Source organism: Uloborus diversus, chromosome 10 (assembly GCF_026930045.1).
Source record: "Uloborus diversus isolate 005 chromosome 10, Udiv.v.3.1, whole genome shotgun sequence".
NCBI classification, from domain to species: domain Eukaryota; kingdom Metazoa; phylum Arthropoda; class Arachnida; order Araneae; family Uloboridae; genus Uloborus; species Uloborus diversus.
In genome coordinates this window covers 77,860,495-77,878,563 of record NC_072740.1, presented here as the reverse complement: position 1 = coordinate 77,878,563, position 18,069 = coordinate 77,860,495, and positions in this window count along the sequence as shown.

The following is an 18,069-nucleotide window of genomic DNA, read 5'->3' as shown; positions in this document are numbered from 1 at the left end:
CTATTTCCTTTCGTTTTCTGCCCCACTTGCAACTGAAAAAAAGTTGTTGTCATGAAAAATCTATGGTTTCTTTTCTCTTTTAAAGTTAAAATAGCTATTTCTCACAAAGTTAGAACAGGACTGTAAAAATTTACAATCAAGTACTAAAATATCAGAGACTGGAAAGTACAAATGAAGTGCGTTAAATAATTTTATTTATTCTAGAGTCCTTGAAAATAATTAGATAAGTCTTTGAAAATCCTAAGCAAAGTGGGCTCCAATTACTTCTACTGCATATTGTTAAGGGAAAAAAATGATGCATACACCTCTATTCCTTTTCGTTTTCTGCACTACTTATAATTAAAAAAAGGTTGTTGTAATGAGAAATCTACAGATTATTTTTTCTTTCAAACTTAAAATGGCTGTTTCTTACAAAGTTTGAACAATACTGTACAACTGTATAATCTAGTTATCAATTTCTATGTCTATCCAGTTAACCTTTATAAGGCTTCAAAATGCAGAATTTTATATCCATTTTACAAAATTTTCTCCAGGGGAGAAACCCTCGGCCCCCTAAAATTGGAGATATTCTATTTCCCACTTAAAAGGGACGCCTGCGTCACTCTCTTGATACCAGCTTAAGGTCAATTCAAAAAGGACAGCATGAAAACACACATTAATGAAAACGACACACAAAAAAGTAAAGCATGGACTTATGCATCACAGGAAACAGACAAAAACATGGGAGTTGGGGGCAATAAAAGTGTTGCTAAAATTTTTTTTTAAAAAATCTTGCTCCCCCAGGAACTCAGTCCTAAATCCGCCTATGACCTGCGGTTGGCAACGCGAAGGCAAACTTGTTCGAACTTGTTTACTTGGGTTCTTGGTTTTACGCAGGAGAGATACGTGTTGTTTTGTGCAATATACCTTACAGGAATGCTTATTTTGTGTTAGTTTAGATTCAGTAGTTGTGTTTTGAAGTAAAAACATTAGAAAATGCTAGTTTCTTCAAACTTGAAGGTTAATTAAAAGTTAACTCCAACGTGGTGTGTAGCTGTAAAGCGCCATTGTCAGATGATGCTTTGTTTTGGACTGAGTGTGAGGATTTATACCATAAAAAGGTAAGTTCTTTATTTTAGAATTCACATAAAAATTCTCACTTCGGAAATTCTTTGTTTTTTACAAATCCTTGAGGGGTTCTTGTAGCTTTTAACTTTATTTTTACTGTATGTTAATTAATTTTACAAAAATAGTTCGGTTATTTTGTTCTAAAAGTTAATTCTTATCGATGCCACGAATTATTTAGACATTAACGTGCCTCCTTTAGGTACTGAATTTTATGTTAACAATTGAAAGTTCTTTCGGTTATACTCTTAAAAATGCTGAATTTTATTAATAAATCTGCACAATAATGGTGCATATTTCACACTTAAAACTGTGTCATTACTGTACACTGAACGGAAGGAGCCACCCTTGGGTGTACATACACATGAATATGCATAATATACATAAATATACATAATTGTGACCATACTCCGACTGTAATGTATATTAACAGTCGGAGGGATAACGGACCGAGCGGAGCGAGGTCCTGGCGAGCCAGAGGTCTCATAGTACTTTCGTAATGAGACCGAGGCTGACCGAGGGCTCGTATCCCGGAGAAATGATGAAAAAACAATTAATGCATTAATTTCGACTTGTAATTAATACAATAATTTATTTCATTGTATTTTAATATGTTTACAAAAAAACCCGGCCCAGTACATTTTTGAAGCATATATTCGTGATGTTTTTTGTTGTGCTTTTATGTTGTTTTTATATATATTGTGTTCTGAAGTGCTTTGATCATTTTTTTTTATCTGATTTTTTCCTGTTGGCGCTAAAAAAGCATCGCTAAGAACGATGTATGACATATGTCGTCATACATCGTTTTCTTGGCGACGCTTTCTTGGCGCCAACAGGAAAAAGTCGCCAAGGGTGGGGTATATCACATCAGTTCCAAAAAAAGTATATATACATAGAAAAAAAACTGAATTTTTTGTAGAAAATTGCACACTTTACGTCTCGTGCGGAATACATAATTTTTTTTTTATTTGAATACAACTTTTTGTGGTTAATGTGGGTCTGTAAATGCAACATTTTATGAATTTAAAGTTTTGAAGTTGCAAAAAAAAAAAAAAAAATCGATACACCCTAGAGTTACAATAGCGAATACAATTTTCAGTTCATTCATTAATAGCATGAAGCGTATATCTTTACATGAAGTACAAAAAAATTAGAGCGAATTAGGAAAATATATTTTTTTTTTTTAGTTTCCACATAGAGTAATTACATCACAGGCAGTTCGAAAATCCAAGTGACGATAAATCAAGAAGAAATATAAGAAAAGCGGGATTAATAGATAACCATTTTACACTGCGTTTTCTCCCTGAACTTTCAAAAATCAAATTTTCCGAAGCTATTATGCGTATTAAATCGTGTTAAAAAAGCTTTTGTCAATAATTACACAGAAAGTTAAATTTAAAGTAAAAACAGGAAAAGAGGAAAGATTTCGGAATGAATTTATTCCTCTTTCTCAAGATTTTTAGGATAAAAAGATTACACAAAATCGTAAAAACGTGCAGAAATTGGATAAAAATGAAAAGCGACGAAAACTAAATGTGCAGTGGGGGGAGAGTGAAGTGATTTTGATCAATATATATATATTTTTCAGATTTCCACACCAGTATTGAACATTTCGAATAGCTTTTCTCAGTAATTTCATTTCGCCGATGATTGAACAAAAGACGTTTTTTTGAAAAAACATATAATAGCAGGAGTATGATGAGGAAACAAAATCCGAACCAAATAAGAGAAGAGATGGAAGATTTTTTTTATTCGTCTTCCTATTTCCGATTGAAAAGTTTCATTTTTTTTTATTGATCAGTAGTTCAGTTTCCAAACAAATTTGATATATTGCTTGCCGCATAAGTGGAACTATGAAAATAGTTACATTATTTTAATTTAACAATGGTCGATTTCAAGATTTCCTTAATTTAACAATACATCTTACTGGTTTTCCTTTGATTTCATGGTTTGTTTGTTCTAATCGAAGTCACCCCCAAACCAATTGTTAAAAACGAAGCTAAAAAACAGTCAACATTTCGAGTAGATTTTTTGAGAGATTTTATTTAACCAATGATGGTACAAAACATTTTTTTTTTTTTCATCTTATAATAGCAGGACTGAAAAAAAAAGAGGACAAAAATAAAAAAAGCAAAATTCGAACAAAATAAGAGAAGAGATTGAGGATTTTTCACCTCTTCTTGCTATTTCTGATTGGAAAAAGTTTCAGTCTTATTATTTTAGATTCTGAACAAACCATATTATATCGCTTGCAGCATGTGTAAAACCGCGGGAAAAGCGACGATAAATACATTTTTAAACAGTATACATGCATTATTGCATATCATTAAATATACATTGAATATTATTATTAAATATATTGCATATATACATGTATTATTGCATATCATTAAATATACATCGAATATTATTAAATACATTGCATATATACATGTATTATTGCATATTATTAAATTTACATGCATTTTTTTCAATTAATAAGCGATTTCACAATTTCCTTAATTTAGCATTACATCTTACTGGTTTGACTTACTGGTTGTGGTTACATGATCCACCACATCTAAAAGCCCCCAATTGTTTAAAACATTGATTTTGTTGTTCTGATGGTTAATTTTGCAAACAGTTTCTGCAAAGACTTAACATTTTTGAACGAAATCTTCAGCGCTTAAACTTTGAAAGATTAACATACTATATAATTATTTTAATACTAATATATAATCAACGACGAAATGAGTAAAGCTTTAAAACCACATCGAACCAGAAAACAAAAGGGACAGATAGACGAGAGAGAAAATGAATAGTATAAACTACTGAATCCAAAAACCTGCTCAAAGAAAATTATTCGTTTAGAAAATTGCAACATGTAAAAAAATATTTCGAATGCAGTTAAAATAAACACAGCACAAATACAAGAAAACATAAATATATAAAACGTTAGTCGCAAAAACATCATGCACAAATATGTCTTGGCAAAGTAAAACCCGTAAACGCTGAAAAAGAAGCTGTGAAGAAGGTTCTAAGGGAACAAGAATCTCTAGTGTGCCCGATTGGATGGATATTAAGTACTCAACTTTTTCAGTATTGTATTACAGTGCTTTTACAAGCAATGTTTGTGATTCAGATTTTTTTCCATTCGTGAATTGTGTATGTCGTAGTTTTGAGATTTTCAGTATTTGTGCATTGGTAATATTTTATATTTCAAAAATATTTGCCGTCGGATTTATCTTATGCATTAGATTTATTTATTTTATTATTATTATTATTTTTTTTTTTTTTTTTTACTGTCAGTAGTGTCATAAAATGCAAATGTAAGGTTTCAGTTTTTCTGCGTGGTGTTTATGATAAAACTTCCCATACAGACATACGAATAGTACCTTGTACCTTAAAGTGGTACGAAGATTGTCACCAAATTTGGTACATGGACTAAGCTTGAGATGCACTCAATGAATTTTAAAAGAAAAGAAATAGTTCAAAAAGATTACTAGGTTAGGTAGAAATGAATCTTATGGAACTAAGGAAGTAATTAACACGGAATGGCTAAACAGTTTTAATTTACCGACTTGATTTTTTTTTTTAATTAGCATGCAAGAAAATTGTCGTGTCTTTGCTAATTTTGCATATGCGTAAGACATTATTCTCTGAGGTCATGGCTAAAATTTATTAATAAAGTTGAGATACATCGTACTGCCTAGTTTTCTTTCTTCCCTGACTTTCTCTACTTAGTAAGAAGGTTTGAAATACTGTAGTGAAATTGGTGGAAGAAACTTTATTTAACAAAATAAGAAGCTCCATTGAAGTTGGTATTTAATGGTGCACAAAATTATGAATCTGCTTTAGGTTAGAACACGTTTTCAAATTATTTATCACATGAAGTACATTTGACGCATTCTTTATGCATGTTTCAAATAGTTTAATCTTACTTTTCCTTAAACCTGCACTTATATTAGCTTAATGCAACATATAAAATTTCCACAAAATCTACGAGCATACTTATAACTGAATTTCTCATGTAAACTTATGAAAAATATTTTATCCTATGAAAAATATTTTAATGCGCTAGGAGCGTAGTACATTTGAATGCAAATGTTTGTTTCCACTTTTAAAAGTGTCTTTTTTTTTTTTTAAAGGAAATAAACACTGATATTGTATGAAAAAAATGCCCGCTTTGGTAATGTTTTTTTTTTTTCAGTTAAAATTCAACACGTTTTCCAGTAGTTCTTTGTTCAAACAAGACACCTAAGTCATCTATTTTCTTCTTCTGAGCTTTCAACGAACTAAAAAACGAACCAACTCGCAAAAAAGAAAAACAGCGCGCAAAAAAAGCAAGCGCCATTTTCACTCTAAATGATCCTCTTAATTATTTTCGCTTAAGTCGCATCTTTTCTGAAGAATCCTTCTAATAATTCCGCCTGCACAACTTACATCCATCTGCCACTTAGTGCTGCTCAATCCAGCGGCACATTAAAAAATAATGGATACGCCATTTTGTTCCTTCCTGCTGCCAACTTTGAAAATGCTTTTCAAAGAATGAATGGCAGCAGAGGAAACTAATAACCAACTTCAAGACGGGGAGTCGTACATTTTGCTTTCATTTAGACAGAATGCTCTTCTATTTGAATTCTAGATCTTCATTTAGCTAGAATGAAAAAAAGACTTACGAAATAAAGACGGAATGAAATTGACAGTAATCAGCTGTAGCAAGGGTAATTAGCGCGTCCTAAACGCCATCTTAAAAGAAGGATAAGCTTTAATTTGGGGGACATGCTCAGTTCTTTAACAAACTTCATGCAGTTCATAACCACTGCCGTCACAAATATAAAACGCATCATTTCGCTTGACATATTTTGAGATTTAATTTTTCTTTTTTGCTATTAAATCAATAAAATAGACAGTAATCAGTAATATTAAGACAATTTAGTGTCTTAAATACCATCAAATAAAGTAGATAAGCTTCAATTTTGTACATAATTTTTCATTAAAGTTAAGGCCATTCACACCTTGTCCATCAAGCACAAAGAATCTACGTAAGCTATTATAGGATAAAAATAGAATAAAACTTACAGCAGCCATGCATAAAACTTTTGATATGTCTAAAATGTTATCTTTTACATTTTAATTAGTTTTCGAACAATGCTTAAATTCTTTCATGAATTTCTTTAACAAGATGAATAAAATTAAGTTATAGATTTTGAAACTACAAAAGAACCATTAATATTTTACAATGGAGTTTTCTCAAATATACTTAATCATAAAGCTTGAAAAAGTAAATAATAAATTGCATAAGGCGCATAAAAAACGGGCACCTCATGTAGTAATAAAATTTTTATTTTTGCATGCATAATGGTCACGTCTCCATAAACCACTTTTACATTCAAGTAATATATTTTATTATTATATTTCGCTTACCTCAATTTTTGGCATAAAACGGACAGTAAGAAACTCTGGTGTGCCTAAATTTTATTTTATAAGTCTCAAATTTGGATAAGGTATAATTCCCTAAGCGCACGCTTTTAAGTACGGTAGTCATTTTTTTAAACAGATTAAATGGTCCATATGCATCCTTTACAAATGAGAATATTGTAATTTTTCTTTGTTTTTAATTAATTTATTTATTTTTATTTTCTTTTAATTTTCTTTGAACTGAAAATAAGTGTAACGGATTGAAATCAGGGATTCCAAACATTTTTGTGTTCATCTCCCCCTTTTGAGGTTGACTAGAGGTGTTCACCCCCCTAAGAGCAAGGGTGCACCCCCTCCCCTAAATATCGCGAAGACCCCATTCAAAAGCAAACTTCCCTCCAAAAAAGAGGTGAAAATTGCCCCTCAAAACACCACCCCTAAAAATTTCAATGGCACAGTCTGCGCCATGTCCCCCCCTAGGGGGGGTGCCCCTAGGTTGACTGATGTCTATCGAACCCCACCCCCCGTTTTTGAAAAAATAAACAAATTGGCGCTATTGCTGGTTGCTAGTGTTCGGCATTTATATCTTCAAATTTATTGAAAATATAAATGCCGAATTTAATTTTAAATAAAATGTGCATAATAAAGCACTTTTATCCAATCGTTAAAAAAAAACTTTTTTTTTTTTTTTAAAGTAAGAAAGGTACTTTTTCTTTTTTTAAACGAACTGATTTGAAGGGAAATATTTACTGACTTGCTTTTCAAAATCGTACGTATATTTGTATGACATTGTTTTCTTTTTGAATTGGCATCTGGGGGAGTCAAAAACACTAAGAGTTAAATTTAAAAAAAGGAAAATTAAAAATTTGAAAATTCGAATAGGCAATGAATAATAAAATATTTCCTTAAAGTTCAACCGAGATGTGATTAGGAAAATCCTGAACTTTATTTATTTATTTATTTTTTTAACCTGTGATACCATGTTTGAATTTAAACTATTCATTTTTAATACGTCTTCTATTTTGATATGCGTTGGTTTTTTTTATTATTATTATTTCGTATTTATATACTCACATCCCCCACCGCTTATCGCCCTTCACGAATTTTCCACTTCCTTTGGAAGCAAAATCACCCATTGGGGGGTGATCGCAATCAGGTTGGGAACCAGTTTTAAATAGTATCTAAGTAAATTGTATTAGGGATCATTGCAAAATTACAACCATCCAAAGGTAACACGTTGTTTTGTACAAATTGAAAGAAAACTATTATAAGCGTTTCAAAGCTACCGGAAAAATACGGTGAAGTTGAAGTTCACGATACTTTCTTACAGGTGAAAATCGAGTTCCTCGCAATTGAAATACGCAGGTTGTACAGGGTGTTCCGTTTAAATCTGCAAGACCTTTATTTTCGCAACCGTTAGTCCTAGATGTATACTTCTAATTGTAAAAATGTTCAAAATCAGATGCAGAGTTAATATATTGAAAGTTTGACGTAAAAATCAAAATAAGTCAAAAAATACAAAATTTAACTTTTTTCTACGGGCCCTAGGTCCCCTCACTTATATTTAAGGAAATAATCTCTTTGAAAAATAATTCCAACACAAAAAGTTTGAAATTAGTACGACCAATGTTCACCAAGATATGAAACGCAGCGTTTTGTGACTTACACCACTTTTCACTCGCCGTCAATAACACTTTTTGGGGGAAGATATAGCGGTTAACAAGTGTTTTTAAAATTGTACATGTGCAAAGAGTGTGGTTTTTCAAATTATTCGAGGTTTTGTAGTGTGTGTTTGCGTCTCACGGCATGACATTTGCATTTATTTTTGAATAGCGATGAAAAATATAAACACACCTTGTTTTCTTACTTTGACGACCTGTCATTCTTCTGGAAGGACGATCAGTTCCAATCTCATCTTCTGTATGGCCCCTTAAAGCTTTGAACTGGAATATCTTCTTTGAACTTTGGTCGCACAAATGCCATATTTTTTTTGTGTCAGTAATAATTTTCAATGGAGATTAAACATTAGTTAGGGGACCTAGGGCCCGTATAAAAAGTTAAATTTGTATTTTTTTGACTCATTTTTATTTTTGCTTCAAACTTGCAGGTTAAAACGAACACCCTGCATATTATAGGGTTATACAGTAGAACCTCCCTTAAGGGACACCTCCGAATAAGGGACACCTCTATTTAAGGGACACCTCTATTTAAGGGACATTTTTTCAGGTCCCAGTCCCTTTGAATAGGGACTTCCATGTATTTACCTCTAATTAAGGGACACTCTATTTAAGGGACAATCACAAAAAAAAAAAAAAAATGAATTTTGACATCTTGAATTCAAATTATGTTTTTCGCAATCACGAGTGTGTGTATGCAGGCGTGTATGTTTGTGTGTAGGGGCTATGTGTACGTGTGTGTGGGCATGTGTGTTTGTGTCTGTGCGCAGGTATGAATGTGTGGATAGTCGTGTGTATGTTTTTGTGTATGTGTGGGTGTCTGTATGCATGCGTGTGTGTATGTGTTTGTATGTTTTTATGTGTTTGTGTGTGTTTGTGTGTGTGTTTGTGTGTGTGTATGTGTGCGTGTGTGTATGTGCGCGTGTGTGTAGTTGTGTATGTATGCGCGCGTGTGTAGGTCATGGATGCAACCTGGAGACGGCTTTCGCTAGAGATGCAGCATCGTGAAGAGCCCGTCGACGGTGATGGTGCGGAGGGTGGCAGTGGGAAAAATCAAAAGACGCCAAAAACAGTCAAGTGAGAACAATTTGCAATCGTGATTGCTCAAAAAAAGCAAGAAATAATGTATAAGCACATAAGAAATAGTGAATTTACTGGAATTCAAGTTTCACTTTTCCTCTAAAAATTAATTGAGGTATGTTTGACATAAACATATGTGAAGGAAACAAGTAATGTATTTTTAAAAAACTTGCTGAAATTAAAATGCATAATTTGCCCTCTCAACAATTTATTCAAGTTGGTTCAGCGCCGACGAAGAGTTAACGGCAACTAATTAGCTTTGTATATAAAACTTAAGAAATTTGAGCATTAATTGCAATTCACACAGTATTACATTGTAAATTACATAACATAAAGCAAATACATGTAATGAATCACTTCAAAATTATTTCTGTATGCAACAAAACTTTGCCATTATAAATATTTTTATTAAATTTCAATTAATAAAATAATATAAACTTAGAAATGTGAATAATTATGATTTCAATTTAACATAATGAGACATTTTCAGCATTTAATCTTAAGTGTTAATAGTTAATGTTTATTGTGATATTATACTACTAAGTACATGGCATCCCTTAATTCATCCACCTCCGAATAAGGGACACCTCTATTTAAGGGACAAAATGTCTGGTCCCCTTAGTGTCCCCTATTGAGAGGTTCTACTGTACATTATACAGGATGGTTATAATTAAAGTTACCCTGTTTATACCCCTCTAGTGACCGTTCTACACATCGGATTCCGAGGAATCTTGGAATATAGATTATATAGACCACGGGGAGCAGGATTATGCAATAAAAAAAATTAGTTCAAAAATCTACCACCAGGGTAGAAAAGGGCGCATGAATCAAATAAGACGAAGACTGTGTCACAAAATCGATTTTATTTACAGAATTTGTTCAGTGTGCATTCCATTTGTGTCAATCACGTGTTCAAAACGCGTTATAGCGTGAGCCACAGTTGCACGAAGGGTTTCCCTATCTATAGCATAAACATGGCGCCTTATGATGTCCTTTAATTTAGGCATCGTCCGTATGCTTCCACCATAGACACAATCTTTCAGGAAGCCCCACAGCCAGAAGTCACACGGATTTAGGTCCGGCGATCGCGGGGGCCAAGCTGTAGAAAAATGCCTAGAAATTGTTCTGTCATTTCCGAATGCATACGAAGCAGTGCCTTTACTGGACGAGGAATGTGAGGGGTTGCACTATCTTGTATGAAGAGAGTTGAGTCCAGACAGTTGAGATGTTGCCGGATGTTTTACGTGTGTAGAGTGCCCCCTATCGTCGATTTTTGAGCTATTTTTTATTGCATAATTCTGCTCCCCATGGTCTACATAATCTATATTCCAAGTTTCATTGAAATCCGATGTGTAGAACGGTCACTAGAGGGGTCTAAAGGTAACTTTAATTAAAACCACAATGTACAAGTTATATATTCTAGGTGTGCAATTTGCAATCTTTGGCTTTCAGCAATTTTTGCGTTTATACATACTTTTAAATATTTTTTTCTTTTTTTAAAGGCATTTCTGCTATTTTTTTAAATTTATTTATTTCCTCCCTCCTACCAGCTGTTTTATTATGCTCGTAAGCAGTAAATAAATGAAAGTAAAATAAAACTTTCCCTACTTACAGTTAAATGGGATTAAACAAATAAATTGAACATTTCTGGAATAGTTTATTAAGTTTCATTTAAAATGGTAGAATTTTCACAAATATTACAGGCTTTTTTTTTTTTTTTGTTTTAGCTATTACTGATATTATTGCAAGAAAGTTTAAAACAAGAATAAAAAACTGAATCATAACGATAAATACAAGTAAATCACTTTGAAATTAATCAAAACAGTAGATGCCGGAATATAAAAGGATCTTTCAGTTATTTCAAGTAACGTATCACTAATTTATTATGTGTTGAAAGTAAAATTATCCGAATCTTCATATATTAAGCGAAAGATTTGGTAAAGAAACATTTTTCTTCTCCCCACTTCAGACAAGCGATCAATACGTTTGGTAACTTGTCAAAGAACGAATCTACTTGTTCTGTAATCACTGATACTGAGTTAAGAATTCATATCGCGAGTGAAAAACAACAAAAAACCTAATACTTCGTTACTTGAAACGAAACTTGTGAAGGAGTCATTTTTAAATCTTTCCTTTGAACAACTGTTTGAGAAATTTGAACTGATATGCTAGCAGTAAGTTTTTCTGGACTGATTTCTATACTCACAAATCAGGTTTGTATAATTTATTAACGTGTGAGAAGGGAAACTTCATACAATACTACAAGTTTGAATTTTGCTAGTTGATGTGTTTTTGCTTTGTCAAATCACATTTAGCATTGTACCTACTAACATAAAATGATGTATTCCAAGAAAACAATAAAAAAAAAGAAAAGAGAAAAAAAAAAGGTAATCTGTTATTTTAAGTGCGGGTTTTTAGTAAGTGATTACATCATAACAACCACAAAGAACGTATTTCTCGCTTTGATAAAGGATTTCCCTGTGATCCCAAAAAAAACGTATCCGTAGTTTTACAGCTAAATGTTCGTTTATCGCATTAATTTTCTGATTTATTTAAAAAGAGTGTTTACTTATGAATTATAATGGGATAAGTTCAAAAAAATGCTTGTCCTCTCTGAGGACAAGAACAGAAAATTTCTCTAATGTATCTTTTATCAAGAAGAAAGTAGAATAATTTAAGGGCTCTGTGCAGAAATGTGACAATCCTCAATTAGGAGTGACTTTTCAATCGAAATTTTTGTTTCTCATAACTAAAATTGAAATAAACATGACTATGGCCTACGCAATTTAGAAAAAATATGTATCTGGTTTTGGTATTGCAGAATATAGAATGCATAAGACCTATAAAAATATTTGTCGAATTTTTCAAAAGTTGGAATGGCCTACTGAAAAATTCACATCAGGTAACATATCGCATTCTTGACCCGAGCTCTTCATTTGTAAAACGAATACTTGAAGATAATATTTAGAAGGAAGTAGTTATTATAGATTTATTTTAAAACGTAACAATATTCTATAAATGTTTCATGCACAAGAGTGGCTTAAAATACCGCTAAAAATACATTACTAAGTATCACAATCACAAACCAGTCGTGTATACTATGGCTGAAAATGATTCCTCAAATTTATCTCCATGAAAAAGGTAGACTCGATTCATAAATTCCACAAATGCATCTTCTGACTATTGAAGGAAGAAAAAAAAAATAATTCGTATGCATTTCTCTCATTTTAAAAACTGCAAAAAAATCTCACTTTGAAAAACTAATTTAAACTTTTTTTTTTGCGTTCTCCAGTCGATCCATGCATACAAAATGCGAAGTAAAATATATTAGAATATTTAGCTCGAATTTCTTGAAAGGAAGACAGGTTTATTTGAAGAAAAGTAAATATGAAGCTTGGTTTTATTTATTGCAAAAAAGGAGGATATTCGGAGCTTTATTTTTACATAATTTGTCTGGAGAGTATCACTGCTTCTTAAGACTCAGTCAGAAAGATATATTGTGAAACAGTATTGTATTACGTACAATAAATTCATATTTAGAAATACATTCAATTATAAGTTGTAAACATCTTGATTCTCAACGTACAGTTGAGACAACTTACTGTACTGCTTAAATACAACTTACTGTACTGCTGGTTATTACAACTTACCGTTTTGACCTAAACAAAAATCTTAAGATACAAAGACTGTTGCCATGCATGCAACATATAATTATAGTTATTATTATAACAGAAGCATTAAATGTAAGAAACGTACTTCGCCAATGAAAACTACGAGAAAAATAAAACAATTGAGAGACTTTAATTGTCAAACGAATGTTTTTATCACTCCTTTCTAGATAACTGTTAATCAGTTTTATTGCACGTTAAGTAATAATAAACTAAACATTTAATTATTTCTACTAGCACGTTTTCTTTCTTTCCTTTTTTTTTTACTTTAAAAATAGTTTGCTGCACAAGAAACATATGAATTCCGATTATTCAAAGATCAATGCAAGGGTTGATGAAAAAGAAAAGGTTTGATAAGTTAATTTATTTTCTGTACGTCTCATGTCGTCAAATCGACTTACCACACGTAGAACAATCACTTCAGATTGGTGCCCTAACATTAGGCTCTGATCAGTACTTTGAAGCCAGTACCACAAAGCCCTTTTGGTTGCCGACCTATCATTAAATTTCTATTTTGCAAAAGACATTGCAGCAATTAAAGATCAGATAGAAACCTGGGCGTTTATGCCTACCTAGGAAAAATTAATCAGTTTTCGGGATTTCGATCCAATTTCAGTCATTTCTCGAAACATTGAAACCGACAAAGGACCTTTTTTTTTTCCACATAATGAAAAAAAAACCGGGACAACAGTGCGTTTCCTTTTAAGGATACGCGGCATGAGAATTAATGTAGAGCCGATTCAGTTCTATAACTAAACCTGTACCACAAATCCTTCTCATTCAATATACTATAATTATATAGCGATGACGTACATAGAAGTTTTTAGAATTAAATCTGCAAGTAATTTTGACCACACAACGTTAATGCCCAGGATGTTTTCCATGTAATTGCACTAAAAGAAATAAATAAAGCTGAATTTGTATTAATTTGAAACTGAGAAGAAGAGAAGTAATTAAAAAGAGAGAGAATTAATTATTTTTCAGGCGGGAAAAATTGCATTTGTAACAAAATGTATTTAAAAGAATAGCTGCTTGATGTGTTCAAACTTTTAAAAGAAGGGAAATGTTATGCACAGGTTAAGTATAATTTTTCAAAATAAAAAATTGAAACTGTATTTTGAAATATACAGTATATTAAGAGAGAACAATGTGTTTTATATAAAAAAAATTGAATTCTTTTTCAAGTTTTTAACAGTTTTTTTTGTAGCTTAAAGTAACTAGAAAATTCACTTTGGCCAAAGCATGGGACAATTGAAAGGTTTTTCTAGCTAAAAAATATTGAATAATTAAAAAAACTCTTAAATAATCAAATAAATAAATAAATGAACTATTTATTTTGCCCGGCGTGCACTTTGCAAATTGTACTAAATATTTAAAATCACGAGACGCGTTAATGTATAATAATAAAGACTACACTGAACGTCATTAAGTCCAAATCGATGTTCCAAATATTAATGAGAAGAACTTTATCATTTTATAAAAAGAAAATATTTTTAAATAAAACAAAATATTACTAAATCAGTATCAAATTTTAAAAGTGGCTCGCATTATCATTCATTGATCTTTAAAAAAAAAAACATTTTTTTCTGTATCATCCACATGTAAGAATAACATGGTCAAAGTAATGTCAGATAGTTGGCGCTGTAAACTATGTAGAATATTGTACCACTCACTCCTGCTTATTCACATGGCGCCACACTCCCCTTACTTAAAAAGTAAGAACAGCAGTGCTAAGAACTACAAGAATAACTTTTAGATGAAGGTAAACTGAAAAAGAAATGTTATGAAAACATTTAAATAAATGTTAATACAGCATCAAACTCCCATTTTCGTTTTAAAATACCTAAAATTTGAATCATAGCTATTCCCTTCCTTCACGTTTTAGGTTTTATATTTTGACTGAATCCTTGCTGAACAAGAAAATGATGCCAATTTAAAATTGAAAAGTGAAGAAACTACAAGTGGAATCTTCTATTGAAATAGAAGTCGAGTTGAATTCTTTGGGCTACGAGTATTTCGTCTCTGAGCGAAAAAATAAATAACTAACTAAAACCTGATCTAGGATTCAATAAGAGAATTAGTGCAAGGAACTTTGGCTTAAGCCATTTAGTGAATTAAATTCCTACCGTCGATTTATTTTTGCAGGTTGTCACGGATGACTGATCTTCGGCTCAGTACACAAAACATGCTCTTGATGCACCAAAGAATGAGTTAAATGGTTATACCATTTGCTTAATCAAGTCAGATGGGATCATCATTGAAGCTGTATTTTCAGTGAAATTCATTTAACTTGGTCTGACTCGGTTCATCACCAAAGCATTAACAGGTAGCCTCTGTCGACAGAATATTTCATGGACAGAGTTTTTATCAACAGAACATTTGACACTTTCAGTGACGGGAATCTTCTGTCGCGACTGTACCTTTTATTTGACAGGAACTTTCCATTTATGGTACTTTCATTGTAGCTAACGTATATGTTCTGTCACGACAGAGTCTTATTTGACAGGCATCTCCCATTGACGAATACTTTCCGCTGAAAGCACATTTGGCGATTATATGCTGTTAACCAAACATCTCATAAACGAGTATCTCAGGTCACAAGGGTAATATTATCAGGGATGATCGTGAGCTGAGATTTAGTCAGATTATTTTATTAACCAGCACGTTTTGTCGACAGTTTTAATGACCCTGCACAATATGTTTATATACGTTAGTCCATAATCTAACTTCTTTCATTAACATGTGGGGTAAAGGCACTTAATATTGACGTGTCATCAATTTTTGATGTTTGTAATCTTAAAATGGGCGAACTTTTGAATCACCATTTTTAGCAAAATCCGTAGCCACAACTGATCAAATGTGACAGTTTTCGCTTTGAAAGGCCACCAAGCTTGAAATTCTAGGTGAAGCCAAATGACATCAATTAGTGATATACCAATAATTAGTGTCTTTATCCTTTTTTCATCCCTCGACTCATCACAATCAGTCTTCAATTAACATCAAGAAGTAAAAAGAAAAAAAAATCTAAAAATTTTGAAATGTATGTTTGTTTTATTTCTAGCAGTGATCTTTCCCTTAAATGCATACATGTATGATTTATCAGAATTAGAGCCCAGATTTATGTTTTCAGCGACTGGGAAATTTATTTCAGGTAGCATCATAATACCTACATTTCAATTCATATTTTTACTGCTGGTTGACACCCAACCCTCCCGTTGCGACCCTAACTTTATCCCATATGTTATTTTTGCGTATTATACTGACATTTGATAGGTTCAGCTACTATAATATTTCAGGGCTATATGAATTGAATGATCAAGGAGTTTAGCTTTTTCGAGAGAACATTTCACACACTAACAGACTAACATAAATGTTTTAGCAATATATGAGAATTCCTAGCACTGCAGACTTCCTTGATAGGTTCGTTTACCAAAATATTTACTGGAATGCACATTTAGACATTATGACTTTTAATGATAAATCAATCTGTAAGTAACTTTATTTTTAAAAAAAAGTTCATTTCAAGGCCTGAACAATGCGTAGGAAACATACGTTTCTCTAATATATTCCTTTCTCCAGGCCATCCGTTTTAGAAGATATGAATGTCTCTTCAACCGATCATTTCGTGAAACATAAATTTTCCGTAGTAACATATTATTTTGCAGTCATCTCCATCAGAGAATTGCTTTGCTGACGGTTACATTCGTCAAAACATTTTTCAATACGGGCAGGTTTTGTTAACATAATTTTTCTTACGAAGTACTTTAACAAATTATTTCGCCATCACGTAAGTTTCCGTGCTAAGTCTTCTTCCCAGAGGTTAAATCAGAACACTTTCTGTGTTTGTTTTGTCATTTGTTTTGTGATGAAAAACTAACTTTCTATGCTTAGTCTTTTTCTTCATAAGATAATTAATTTTTCACGCGAGTCTCCGTGATTTTAAAAATTCATAAATTTTCCCGAATTTATTCATCAAATAGCAAAATACATGACATACTGCAAATATTTAATGTAACTTTCCGCAATTATTTAAAAAAAATTATTTGGACTTTAATCATTGTATTTGAAGCACTGTATGATACTCATAATACGTTACGCGTAGTGTAACATACTGGCTGGTGAGCAAGTTTTATTCATTTTGTTGTTTAGGCCTGTATTTGAATTACAAGAGAAACATTTTATCGGCGTTCTGGCAAAAGTAATTAGTTCTACAAAAATTAAATAACAATAATAATAATGATGAATTGCTACAATAACACAGATTTTACGGTTGTTATTTTGTGACGTACACCAACTATTAAATTTAAAAGTTTATAAATAACCTTACTACAGGAGTTAGGGGTCTGTAAAACTACTATAGATATTTTTCACTACGACTTCAAAATTTTAATTGACGATGTCTCAAAACTGGAACTTGGACTAAATGACTTTAGCCTGCATACAGCGGATTACAAACATTTTTGTTAAGATGATGTATTTCTGCCAGTTACTACGATATTTCGCACACCTAGTACAACACTGCGACACCTGATGCAAAAACTACTTTTGAAGAAAGATCAATTTAAATGTAATGCGCCTTAGCTTAAATTCTTATAGTAACACACTGACTCATCTCAAAAATAAGGTAAAAAAAAAATATTTTTTCGTTTGAGGCTGTCTTGCATTTTAATAGAACTAATAAAAATACACAAGGACATGCATATATCGTCGCCTCAGAGCAACAGTAAGATACCTTAGTGTTATTTCTGAGATTAGATATCTCACGGTTGCTCCAAGACGACGATATATACTTCAAAATCGACAGTTTTTGCCTTGTGACGGTGTTGCATTAGGTGTGCGATTTGCGTTAAAAGTGAGTATTTCCCCTTTTCCACGCTTATAACGTCTATGGTTTTCTTAACAAATATAATCAGTATTGAAGCAATAAATGAAATTTATACAACATCGAATGCAAGTGATATTTTGAAATTATAAAAATCGATCAATAATTGCAGTGAATAACAGAAAAACTGACTTTCTTTTATCCGCTGTGATATTTTTTCTTTACATTCCTTTTAACAAATGGGAACACCTCGAACACTTCTTAATATGAGCAATTGCTGTCATTCATCATTAGAGAGTGGCGTCTCTTCAAAAACAGG